Here is a 13,139-nt window from a genome sequence, read left to right as displayed (position 1 = left end):
AACCTGCACAGAGTGCCAGTTACTAGCCTTAATAGAAACATGGGGTAACCTGCACAGAGCGGCAGTTACTAGCCTTAATAGAAACATGGGGTAACCTGCACAGAGCGGCAGTTAATTCCATAAGAAGCTTGCTGGGCAGACTGGATGGACCATGTTTCTATGCTACTGCATTCTTTTCAGATAAATGTCCCCGATATGCTGAAAGATGTCCGTACAGACTACCAGAGGGCCATATAAGTCACATTTTTATGGACAGTTAGCTTTTTGGGATAAACTCCACTTCTTAGTAGTGAGGTGCCCTTACAGACAGGTGCTGTTTGGTATAGCTTGCACTGTATTTTAATCCATTATCCATAAAAATAACCATTACAATTTTTCTGTTGTCTGCCTGTTTCATGCTGGCCTATCGCCTTGCAATAAATAAATATTCTGCTCTTTATTATCTGAGTCAAAACAGCTTGCCTGAAATTGAGGACACAAGCATGGTACCTTGAAAAAAGTCAATCTATGCCATGTCTGGCTTGATAGATTCAGGGCTCGCATTGCCAGAATCCATGTATCCATGTCTCAAGCTACCTTGCTGGTTCCAAGTACCTTATCCAGCTGCAGCACCTCAGGAAGGAGAATGTCTGAGCATCACAGGAGCTGAGTGTTAACATATTTAAGGGCCTGGCTCTAGAGCCAGTTGGCCTTAGCAGGTAGTGTTAACACATCTGGATTAATGTAAAGGCTCATGATTAATGTAATATTATCATCTAGGGATCAATTGTTAAACAGCCTGTGTGGTGCTTACCTCTAGTGGATACTTTGAAAGCTCATTTTTAAAGGGGAATACCCCCACAGAGTTTCTCTTTCTAAATTTGGGCCAGTGGTGAATATTGGTATGGCATGCTTGTGAAATCGCATGCATACTCTCTCCCTGATCCTAGTTCTGGAGTCTTTGGAGGTTGTGAGACTTTTTAAAGGATCTACACGAAAGATGTTGTAGTACATGAGCTGTAGAGACCTTGTAGGCCCCTTTATTTCCTTCCATCTGTGAGAAACATGTGACAGTCACACCTATGCAGGACTGCAGTAGAGTGCAGAGGAGCATCATTGTGAGAAAGGTGTGACAGTCACACCTTTTCAGGATTGCAGTAGAGTGCAGAGCAGCCTCACTATGAGAGACATGTGAAAGTCACATCTATGCATGTAACAGTCACAACTATGCAGGATTGCAGTAGAGCGCAGAACAGCATCACTGTGAGAGACACGTAACAGTCACAACTATGCAGGTTTGCAGTAGAGTGCAGAGCAATGTCTGTGTGAGGGACATGTAACAATCACAAATATGCAGGATTGCAGTAGAGTGCAGAACAGCGTCACTGTGAGAGACATGTGACAGTCACAATTATGCAGGATTGCAGTAGAGTGCAGAACAGCATCACTGTGAGAAACATGTGACAGTCACACCTATGCAGGACTGCAGTAGAGTGCAGAGGAGCATCATTGAGAGAAAGGTGTGACAGTCATACCTTTTCAGGATTGCAGTAGAGTGCAGAGCAGCCTCACTGTGAGAGACGTGTGAAAGTCACACCTATGCAGGACTGCAGTAGAGTGCAGAGCAATGTCTGTGTGAGGGACATGTAACAGTCACAACTATATAGGATTGCAGTAGAGTGCAGAGCAGCCTCACTGTGAGAGACATGTGACAGTCACAACTATGTAGGATTGCAGTAGAGTGCCGAGCAGTGTCTGTGTGAAGGACATGTGACAGTCACACCTTTGTAGGATTGCAGTGGAGTGCAGAACAGTGTCTATGTGACATAGGCACTTGGCTTCCTCAGATTTGTGATGCTATCAGTGATCAGTAGTGGAATATAAATCTTTCTGCGGGGTAAGGCCAATCTATTTTCCCATCCTCGCTAGTAAATTAGAAATCAACGTTCCTTCAACACGTTTGCTTGTCTGCAGAAGGTGCTGGAATCGTTTAAGTCTGTCTGCCTATTGAATCGGCGAAGTTAGACTTCCCGCTCTTCCTCCATTCCCTGACACCTCCCAATGAGGACCCAGGAGCCTCAGAGCAATTCCCGAGTGCTCTGTAAATGCTATAGCAGAGGTCATGAAACTCATTTTAATATATTCAAGGTCTCCAGAGAGAGTTCCGCAAAAAATCAATCTGCTCTGGTATTAAATGAGTTGCAACCCTATGCTAATCAATTCTTGATTGTCATTTAAGTGTCCTTTAATTTAAAGTAAGAAAGTCAGTAGGAAACAGACTTCTATTTGTTACAGTCACAGAAGACACGACCAACATCTAAAGAGACTGTGAGAGGGCCAGAGTTTCCTCTTAATAATGAGCATTGATGAGGCATTTTCCACATTTCTACAGACAGATTTGCACTGAATTCAAATCTTTCTTTTCTACTGTAGTTTGTTCTGCTGTAGCCAAGTAGCACACAGGAAGGTCGTAATTTAACACAAATTAGTAGCTTGATTGGTTGTTAATTGCTCCTACAGCGATTCACATCTTTATGAATTCCCTTCCTTTCCCGGACAACAAATATCTTTCTGTTTTAAACACATTTGAAGTTAAGGCAGAAAGCTTACAGTCTGCTCTTCAGTATCATTATGTGGCACCTGGTGCTGGGTCCCACTGCCATTTGTAGGATACTATACAACTTTGCACACTCATTTGCATTTTTGGGGATTAACCAGTTGCAAGGCATCTACTTTCGCATTGTTAGTGTAGAGATCCCATGGGATTTACCCTAGAAAATCTACATACTTGGGAACTCTCTGGATTTGACCCGGAGACTCCAGAATTCCAAAGGAATTGCCAGGACTCCAGGAAAACCCAGGAAAACTCCAACTGCATAGCTAAAATGGCCTGTGTGGGCCCCGGAAGAGGAAGTTCCTAAAGCCCATGTGGGCAGCCAGAACGAGGAACATCGGCGTGCAGCTTAAAGGGGAGGAGGAGTTCCATAGGCAACAAGAAGCAGAGGTATTCTAAAGACCTGTAGTGGTGATGGATGGTGATGGTTGGTGGGAGGGAACTGCCATGTTAGTTTGTTACTGCATCCTTTACACCAGGACTTCCCAAACTGTGGTTTGTGACCCCAAATGGGGTCACAAAACCTTCAGCTGGGGTCATAAGTACCTCAAAAGCAGTGCTCTTTAGGTGCCAGCAGCAGCAGCAAAAGCTTTAAGCCTGGCACCATTTGCATAGGGTGGCACACCGGGAGTGGCAGGAGCAGGAAGAGGCCAGTGCAGCTGCTGGTAGACCCAATAGCACCAGCAGCAGAAGAAACAGGAGGCACATGCAGCTGTCTGTGTACCCATTCCCACCAGCAATGGACGAAGCAGGAGGCCCGTGTGGCCCCAGTGGACCCCATCCTACTGGTGGTGAAAGAAGCAGGATGCCTATGCAGTCGCTCATAGACCCAATCCTACCGGCAGTAAAAGAAGCAAAAGACCCCTTCTCCAACCAGCACATGACCAACCCTAGAGCAGAAAAAGAAGCTCATCCTGCAGCTATTCCTCATATACTGGCCCTGTGGTATTCAACACTCACAGTGCTAGCACTTCCTTTATGCTCATCTCACGAAGTATGAGATGAGCATAGCTGGATTGCTAGCACTGCGAGTGTTAAATACCGTAGGGCCAATATGGAAGAAGAGCCGCAGAATGGGCTCCAGCTATACAACTCCTGCTCTCTCCAACAAAGGAGGCACAAGATGGCAGCAGCAGCAGAGGAGGAATAAGAGGCCTTGTAGATGGGGTAGCTTATGTGTATGTGTGTGAGTGTGTGTGAATGGAAGCCTGCCTAGAATGTCTGTGTGTGTGTGAATGGGAAGCTGCATGGGATGGCTGTATGTGTCTGAATGGGAGCCTGCTTGGGTTGCTGTGTGTATGAATGGGAATGTGCCTGGGATTGGTATGTGTGTTTGTGTGTGAATTGGGAGCCTGCCTGGGATTTGGGTGGGTGAGGATTTGTGAATGGGAGCCTGCCTGGGGGATGTAGGTGTGAATGGGAGCTTGCCTGGGTTGTGTGTGTGTGTGTGTGAGAGAGAAATCTAAACAGCACCCCCTGTGGCAGAGACTGACTGCTGAGGCTGGTGGGGTGCTAAACGTTGCTGTGTTTCAAGGCTTCTAGATGGAATCTCACAGGGTGGGCTGTTCGATGCCCTCTTCTCTAATGAGTCTCCTGCACAGGAATGGGGTCCAAAACCCACCCAGCAAAATCACCCCAGGTTAGAGACGGGAAGCATTGCATGTCCCCTAGTCTTTGTACTTTCTGAAAGGGTAAATAAATGATTCATGGTTACTCGTTCCATTCCACTCATTATTTTATGGACCTCTATCATATCTCCTCTCTGCCATCTCATCTCCAAGCCGAAGAGCCCTAAATTCTTTAAGCTTTCCTCATATGGGAATTGTTCCATCCCAGTTAACATTTTGGTTGCCCTTCTCTGTACCTTTTCTAATTCTGCTATATCTTTTTTGGGATGCAGTTACCAGAATTGTACATAGTATTCAAGGTGTGGTTGAACCATGAAGCGATACAGAAGCATTATGATATTCTCTGTTTTATTCTCCGTTCCTTTCCTAATAATTTCTAGCATTGTATTTGCTTTCTTGGCAGCCACGCACACTGAGCAGAGGATTTCAAGATATTATCCACGATGACGCCTAGATCATTTTCCTGGGTGTTGACCTCCAATGTGGAACCTTGCTTTGTGTAGCTAGCTATAATTTGGGTTGCTCTTTCCTACTTACATCGCATTGCACTTGTCCACATTAAATGTCATCTGCCATTTGGATGCCCTGTTTCCCAGTCTCGCAATGTCCTCTTGCAATTTCTCACCATCCTCTTGTGATTAAACTGCTTTGAATAATTTTGTATCATCAGCAAATTTGACCACTTCACTTGTCACTCCCATCTCTAGGTCATTTGTAAATATGTTAAAAAGCCGTGGTCCCAGAACAGATCCTTGAGCAAGGAGTAGGGAAGAAGGATTTTTTTCCTTTTTTTGTTTTAATTTTGGCTCTTTCAGTCAGACTGAAGGAGGAGGTTGGGAGAGGAGAAAATACCATCTGAAGGAAAAAGAAGAAACCTGAGGCTCCTTGTAGGAATTTTGGATAAGGAGAAAAGTTCCATACATCCCTTCCAAATGTATTTTGTTAAGGACCCACTCTGTCATGCAGATGGCGGTGGACCTGTATAAAGACAACTGAGATGTCAGTTAAACACACTTTCTTGTCTGACTGGAAAGGGAGAGCCCATTTCATCTCCCCTCCAGGAACTCCAGCCCCATGCTTCCCATTAGTGCTGGCTAAAATAAAATGTAGCAGACACTACTTTTACCCATCAAACTATTCACTTTATTTCTGGAAGAACCAGAAAACTATCGAATAGCCATGATCTATGAATGTCTCTTGTGAACCATTGTGATCTTTATTAGGAATGACAGTATATAAAAGGCTTAAATAAATAAATAAATAAAATAAATATACAAACTGTGTATTCTCTTCCTTGCTATCAAGGATTATTCATAGCTCAAGAACTGTTCTCAAATTCACACTGTCACTTATTACACAGGTTTCAATCTTTAAAAAATCTAGCATCTAAAACCTGTAATCCCCTTCACAGATAATTCTTCCCTTATTTATGATTTGTTTTCTTGCAGGAAAAATTTCAATGTAACCCTTACAGCTGTACAGTATTTAGGTACAGAATATATCTCAGATTTTATTCCAGTGAAAATGAGAGTTTAGCAACAAATCCATCTCATAACAAACTCTCTCTCTCTATCAAAGGTGGACTTCAAGTCCCACATGTCCACCACAATTTTTAAACAAGTAACTGACTTTCCTGAATCTATTTCTTACCTTTGACATCCAATTTCAAAGGCATATTTTGTTAAATACATTCACACCAAACTCTTCCATAGAATGGTATGCCTGTCCTCTCTGTGCTCAACTTCAGTGGTTTTCTGGTACTTTAGAGCATTCTCTGAAGAGATAAGGTCTCCCTCACTTGACAAAAGCCAGACTGACATTTCTCAACTGCTACCCTTCAGTGAGATCAGTATTCTAGGGATGGCCTCATCTTAAATAGTTGCCAATGGAACGTTAGAGCAAATTATAACCTACTTTCAGTCCATAAACATCCCAGAACTCAGCTGCCAGAGTCCTAACAGGAACAAAAAGAAGTGAACACATAACGCCCATTTTGACCTCACTTCACTGGCTCCCTATTAAAGCACGTATTGCTTACAAATCAATGACCATCATTCACAAAATTCTGAACAATGATCATCAAGGTCTCAAGGTCTAAACTCCCTAAACATAATTCCTCAAAATCCTCCAAAAAACCTACGCTCTAATAACTCAGGTTACCTAAACACCCCCCCCCCCATCAAAGATGCGCATCTGGCAACAGCAAGAGAAAGAGCCTTTTCCATTGCCTCCCCTAAACTCTGGAACACCCTACCTAAAGTCCTGAGAACCCAGCACAACCTAAAACATTCAAAAAAGACCTAAAAACACTAATGTTTCGCAAATTCTACACTGACCTTCATACGTCTGATCATCCCAACTCTCAATTGAACTCTCATCTATAAACCTCTTAATACCTTCTCTCCAACCTGAACCTACATCCCCTCCTCATCCACCTTAATAATGCTTTCTGGACTTGATATGTTTAATTTCTGTTAATGTTCACATTGTGATACTGTTGCACAACTGCTAAGAAAATTTATGCTTTGTAAACCGTTATGATGGCTCTACCGAATGACGGTATATAAAACTCAACAAATAAATAAATAAATAAATGAATTTGGAGGAATAAACTTTTAGAAATTTTTGAGACTAATTACACATCTGGATGGGATCTGGATTAGTAGAGAACTCAAATATGGTATGCCACCAGCTTCTTCACGGCATATTTTCAGCATGTGCACACAAGAAAGTAGGGGCTAGCACATTTACTTACACACTGGCAAGAATTTTCCACAGCTCTAGCATTAGCAATGCTGCCTTTGTAAAATGAAAGTAAAAATCTTGGCAGCTCTGCTCCTCCTTCTTGTCTCACTCTCTTTGAATCCTCACCAGGGTTCAGCTCCTTGTGGCTGAACAGAGAGAGGACAGAAACTCTTGTAGCTGCCTGCCTGCAAATCAGCTGATTATCTTCTCACCTCTCTTGAGGCTTCTAAGTTCCCCAGAGATTTTTTTTTCTGCCAGCACTAACATCAGTTCTGTGATACCCCAGCCTCATTTCACTTTACTCCTGGGCTATGTCAGCCCCAACCAGAGGCTCCCCAGAGAACAGGTAAATGTAAACAAATATATATACCTCCCTCTGCTGCCCATTTCATCTTCTGGAGGTCCAATGCTCCTCTTTTGGCCATGTGAGCCTGATGCTGCCCCTCTTCCTCCCAGCCCACATGGCTTGGTGCACCTCCTTCAGCTGTGTGGGCCTGATGCTGCTTCTTCCTCCCAGCCTGCACAGCTTGATGCTCCTCCTTCAGCTGCACAAGCCTGACCCTGCTTCTTCTCCTGTTATGACTGATGCTCTTCTTCCTTTCAGCCCACGTAGCTCGAAGCCTCTCCTTCTTCAGCTGTGCAGGTCCGACACTGCCCCTCTTCCTCATAGCTTGTGCGGTTCAATGCTCCTCCAGCCACGTGGGCTCAATGCTGTTTCTTCCTGAGCTCCTGTGGGCTTCTGCTGCAGCACCTGGAGTTTTCTGGTGATGAACCGGAAACACAGCCATTCCTTTGCCAGGCCAAATCTGGGTGCAAGTTATCCCCTGAAGAAGCTTACGTGAAACAAGGAACCTTATAGGGAACATTGGAAAAAGGGTTCCAGCGAGTATGGAGAGGATTTGGGAATACTACAAAAAGGGGTCCAGCATTGAAATAAGTAAGGAGAGCAGATTTCAGATATTTGAGAAGTGGAATTGCACCATCAGAATAAGGGTTAAATATTAATATTGAATCTCCTGGCATTATAAAAGGTTGCACTGCAGATATTTTATGTTGGGTGGGGGGAATGTGTGTTGTGTGAATGAGGGAAGAATGTATGTGGGTTATGTTTTAAGAAAATGTCTTTGAGTATCACTGGCATGTCCATGAGACAAAAGTTTTTTTTATATGAGTTTACATGAGTTGATGTGAAGATAAACTTGTAATAATCTTTGTAATTTTTGTAGTTACAATACATATACGCGTGCCGCCCTGTAAACCGTTGTGATGGTGCACTACTAAACGACGGTATAGAAAAGATTTTAAATAAAATAAATAAATAAAATAGTTGCTTGTTATATGCGAACAAATAAAGTTGTGAAACATTGAATAATGTGATTTGATATGGTGTTATATAAATGTACATTTGAGATATTGTTATTACTGATTGTACACTAACAAATAATTGTTGTGGTGTTCCTTATATATGTATAAAGAGTCATCTTTTGATGTTCCAGATGTTCCTGGTCTTATTCCTTGTCGGCGCTTCTTCCCCGCCTATTTCTGATGTTCCGTGTTCCTGATGTTCCTGACGTTCTGTGTTCCAGATCTGGTCCTGATGTCCTCATCTCCAGCTCTTTGTCCTGTTTCCAGGTTTCCTGCTTGTCCACCTTTCCTGGTATGCCACTGTTGTGGTCCGTGACCAGCCCATGGGGGGCTGTGTAGGGCGCTTCATGACACAAGGCCTGTCTTCACGTCTGCAGCGCAAGTCTCCGGAAGGCCCTTGTTTTTAATGCCGAGGGCTGTTCCTGAATCTGAGTTCGGAGTCTTGAATCCTGAGTCTTAAATCCTGTTCCTGGTCTTCGGAGTACCTTGTTCCTGCTTCCGTCCATGCCCTAGACTGAAGCCAGAACCTGCTCCGCTTCAGCGTGGTCCATGTAGGGCATGCTTCGGTGCAGGCTCCTGAATCTTCGACATGTTTCTGGTTCCAGGTCTTCACTTTTTCGCTTGGAGTCTGCTTCGCTTTCGGCGTGGTCAACGACCAGCCATGGGCGGCTGTGTAGGTCTCGCTGCAGTGCAGTACTCACCCTGTACCAGTGCCTGAATCCTGAATCCTCGCCTGAGTCTTCCAAGAATCCTGAAACCTTGTCCGAATCTTCCAAGTATCCTGAAACCTCATCTGAGACTTCCAAGTTCCTCGAGTCCTTGTCTGAGTCTTCCAAGTATCCTGAAACTTCGTCTGAGTCTTCCAAGTTCCACATATCCTCCTCTGAGTCTTCCAATTTCCTTGAGTCCTCGTCTGAATCTTCCAAGTTCCTGAGTTCCATGTCTTGTCTTGTTCCTGCCCTCAGCCTCCGTCTGGCCTCACGCACTCATCGTTCCCAGGCGGTGGGTCTGGAAGGGCTACCGAGTGGCCGGAGGGCTACTCTTGAGACCAGCATTGCATTGCAGGGTCTCACCGGTGCGTGCAGGTCCAGTGGAGGGCTGAGCCTGCTTTGTTCCAGTTCCTGATGTTCCAAGTCTTGATCCTGGTCCAGCCTTGTTCCTGCTCCAGCCCGTGCCTGAACACTCTCACCTCAATGGTGTGTGTTTTGGGGCTCCTCCCTGAGCCGCGCTGTGGCCCAAGGGCTCACAATCCCTCTTGAACAAGCTACTGCACCTCCGCGCTCACAACAATTAGTACATAACAGCATACAAAACAGGACATGTTTCCTTTTACATGCAATCCATTCAACAAAGGCACTTGCACAAATTCAAAAAGATTAAACAGCGAAAAAACTAAAAAACTCCATTCCCCATACTCCTTTACCCCATTCCTCACTAAACCCCTAGCTGCGTACCCAACCTCCCTTATCACTAGGTTAACATGAAAAAGACCTTGAAGGAAATAATAAGGAAATATAAGCCAACGTAATACAAATTATATATATGGTAATCGTTACGTATCATAAAAACTTGCATGTGCACGTCCATGGGCACACAGACATGCAATTTTATAACATGTGCGTGCCAATGCGCGCATGTTATAAAATCAGGGGTCGGCGCGTGCAAGGGGGTGCAGATTTGTGCAACCTGTGCACGCCGACACCCGCTGCCTTCCGCAGTTCCCTACTCCCTATACTAACCTTCCCGTCCCCTAGCCCTATCCTAACCCCCCCCCCCGCAAAATCCTTGTCTTACCAGTTGCGCCTGCCCTGCCAGCAAGCAATCCCCCAGCACAGCAGCAAATGGCCGCTGTGCCGGGCGCCTCTAACCCTGCCCCCGGACCTCCACGCCATGCTCCCAGACCGCCCCTTTAAGCAACCCTGGGACTTATACGCATCCCGGGGGGTTACGTGCGCGTAAGGCCACCTACGCACGTAAAACCCCAGGTTTTACGCACGGAGGTCTTTTAAAATCTATCCCTTTATGTGGTAAAGATGTTATATACGGCCATCAAATATCAAGAATCTGTTTTTTCTTTCGCAGAGAATCAGTCCTAGGAGAGAAAAGATCCATCAGAAGAAGAGCATGTATCATGATTTTTCACTGCATCAAGGAAGGATTCTGTGGGTTAGACCATGAACTTAAAAAGGCTGATTATGCCAAAATAAACAATTTGGAACACCACAATTTTTGGTGTAGTGACATCCCTTGTAAATGGGAAAAGTCAAGAAACAATGCTAGTTAAGATAGCTGGATATAGCTATCCGGCTAACTTTAGGACAGCCCTATGATGCGAACAGAGTTAGTATCATTGGTCATATGGCTAGCTGTGGCCTGCCCCGAAATGCCTCCTGCCTGCCCCCGGACAGCCCCCAAATTAACTGGCTAAATCCTAGCTGCATATGGCTTCAAATATTAACGCTTTTCCATTTAGATCGATAACATTTCAGTTATTGGTCTAAATGGCTTCTGAATATTGGCCTCTATGTATTCTCCTGGCTTCCGTAAAGATTATGTTTAGATCTGGCATCTATTAATTAATGGACGCCTCAGGTTCTTCCAATATAAATAAAAACGGCTTCCCAAAATTCTTTAGTTTTATCACAATTCCAAAACATATGGCCTAAGGTCCCAGCCTCTAAGCCAAGCTTTATACATTTATCAGAATCCATCATATGAGCCAAAAATGCTTGTCTCAGAGATAGCACACAAAAAGAACGTATCTACCACAACTTATAGCACTGATTCAAGGGACCTTCATATCATCCCCTCACTTTGATATCTTTTAGAGCCTTACGTAATGCTCTATCAGTAAATCAAAGGGGCATTCTTTTAATCATTGCTCCAACATTTTTAACAATTTTTTTGAAACATTTTTGCCAAAAACCTTTTGAATATTTAAAAAGTGCACTACTTCCCTGGTTTGTTTTTTTTTTTTTGGAAGTGTCTCAGAGATAGAGCAGGAATTTAAACTGTGTCTCCCGGATTGCTGCACTAATTGAGACATTGTTAATAAATCATAAAGATTTAATAAAAGTTGCTTTTGGTATTTGAGTTTGTAGTTCTTGTGTTCATTTGTTCCAAGCTGAATCACAGGCTGTGCCTTCCATGAGCACGAGTACATATTTATCCAGTTTAGACAAAGACAGTTAGTTATTAACGTCTTTATCAAATCCCTTCTTTAGGGTAGTCCAGTTAGTATCCTGGAGCTCAGCCAAATTGAAAGATCTAACAAAATGTCTAACTTGCAGATAGTGTAGAATTCGTTTTGGGGATTTCTGTATTCTTCCTGCACGTCTGCAAAAGATTTAAGAGCCCCCTTATTATTGAACATAGGTGATACAAAAACAATTCCCTTCCGCTGCCATGTAGATAGTACAGATGGGTATATACCTGGTTGAAATAAACCATTATCACAAACTGGCATAAAGGAGAGAAAACGGAATTTAAATGTTTCTTAGAAGGTACCCATTTCCATGTAGCCAATAAAGGTATTAGTAATACAAGATTCTGGAGCGGTGATGGAAGTTGTGAATGTTTAGAATGCAAAATATAAAAGAGCAACAAAGGAGTCTCTGATTTGTTTTAAATGTGCTTTCTCTTATCTTCATGGAGTGTCCTGTAATGCTAGTACTGTTGGAAAGGGTATATAACTGTTCCCTGTTTACCAGTTCCACCCCACTCAAGATTTTATAGACCTCTATTGTATTGCCTCTCATCTAAGCCTATCTGGTCAGAAAAAGATCACCAGGATCTTGGATCTTTAGGACCTTTTCTAATGGAATCCAGAATTCCTGATAAGTCAGCCATGGTGCTCATTTGGGATCAAGGCACTGATCCAAAAATGATATATGGATGCCCAGGATGTTTGCCTAATTGGATTGATATCTTCGGATGGGAAAAAGTAGAAAGCACTTGTTTAGGCAAAAGACTGCTTTATACCTATTTCAGGTCTGAGTAGCCCTCCAGGACAAAGCTGAGGATAAGAATAATTTTCCTTTTGCTTTTGTACAAGTTTGAAGAAGAGTTATGTTTGTGAATTCCTATGCCACTTGTACAGGAATTCAGTGGTCTGGACCTAAACAATTTGTATGTTGTGGGAAACTGAAATCATTTGAGATCCATATTCAGTCACTGCCTGGACAGAAAAGTGAGCCAGATAAATTTATCCCACTAACTTTAGAGGTATATTCAATAGTACAGTCTCACTACTGAATATTGCCGTCTAGCTGGCTAACTTTAGACCAGCTCTGTGGCCCAATCAGACTTAGCAAGCTATGTTATTCGGCTATCTCCGAATATCAGAGATTACCGGATAACATAGCTGGCCGATATAACTCCTCCCCAGAACGTCCCTAAGTTATCCAGCTAAATTTTAATTAACTAATAAGATAGCCGATATGCACCTTCTTCCTTTTAGATTTTGAAGTAAATAAGAACATAGGCACCAACTTTTGAAAATGATGGGGGGGGGGGGGGGGGGAGGGGTGCCGAATCCAACACAAATTACAGCACCCCCAGAAAACAAAACAAAACAAAAAACACAGTGTGGGCTGTGAGTGTGACTGACCACCCTCTATTAAAAAGTTCAGAAAGAAGCAGGTAATGCCGAAAAGGGGGAGACAAATGCTAGGGAAGACTCAAATTCCCCCAACCCCAGCTATTCCAATTAGTCTCTTCCCACCTGCTCCATTCCCCCCCCTCCATCCACACTAGTCTCTTTCCCCATCCTCACTTGTCACTACCACTCTCTCAATCCCCTTTTTCTT

Source organism: Rhinatrema bivittatum, chromosome 4 (assembly GCF_901001135.1).
Source record: "Rhinatrema bivittatum chromosome 4, aRhiBiv1.1, whole genome shotgun sequence".
NCBI lineage: Eukaryota > Metazoa > Chordata > Amphibia > Gymnophiona > Rhinatrematidae > Rhinatrema > Rhinatrema bivittatum.
This window is presented reverse-complemented; position numbering follows the sequence as displayed.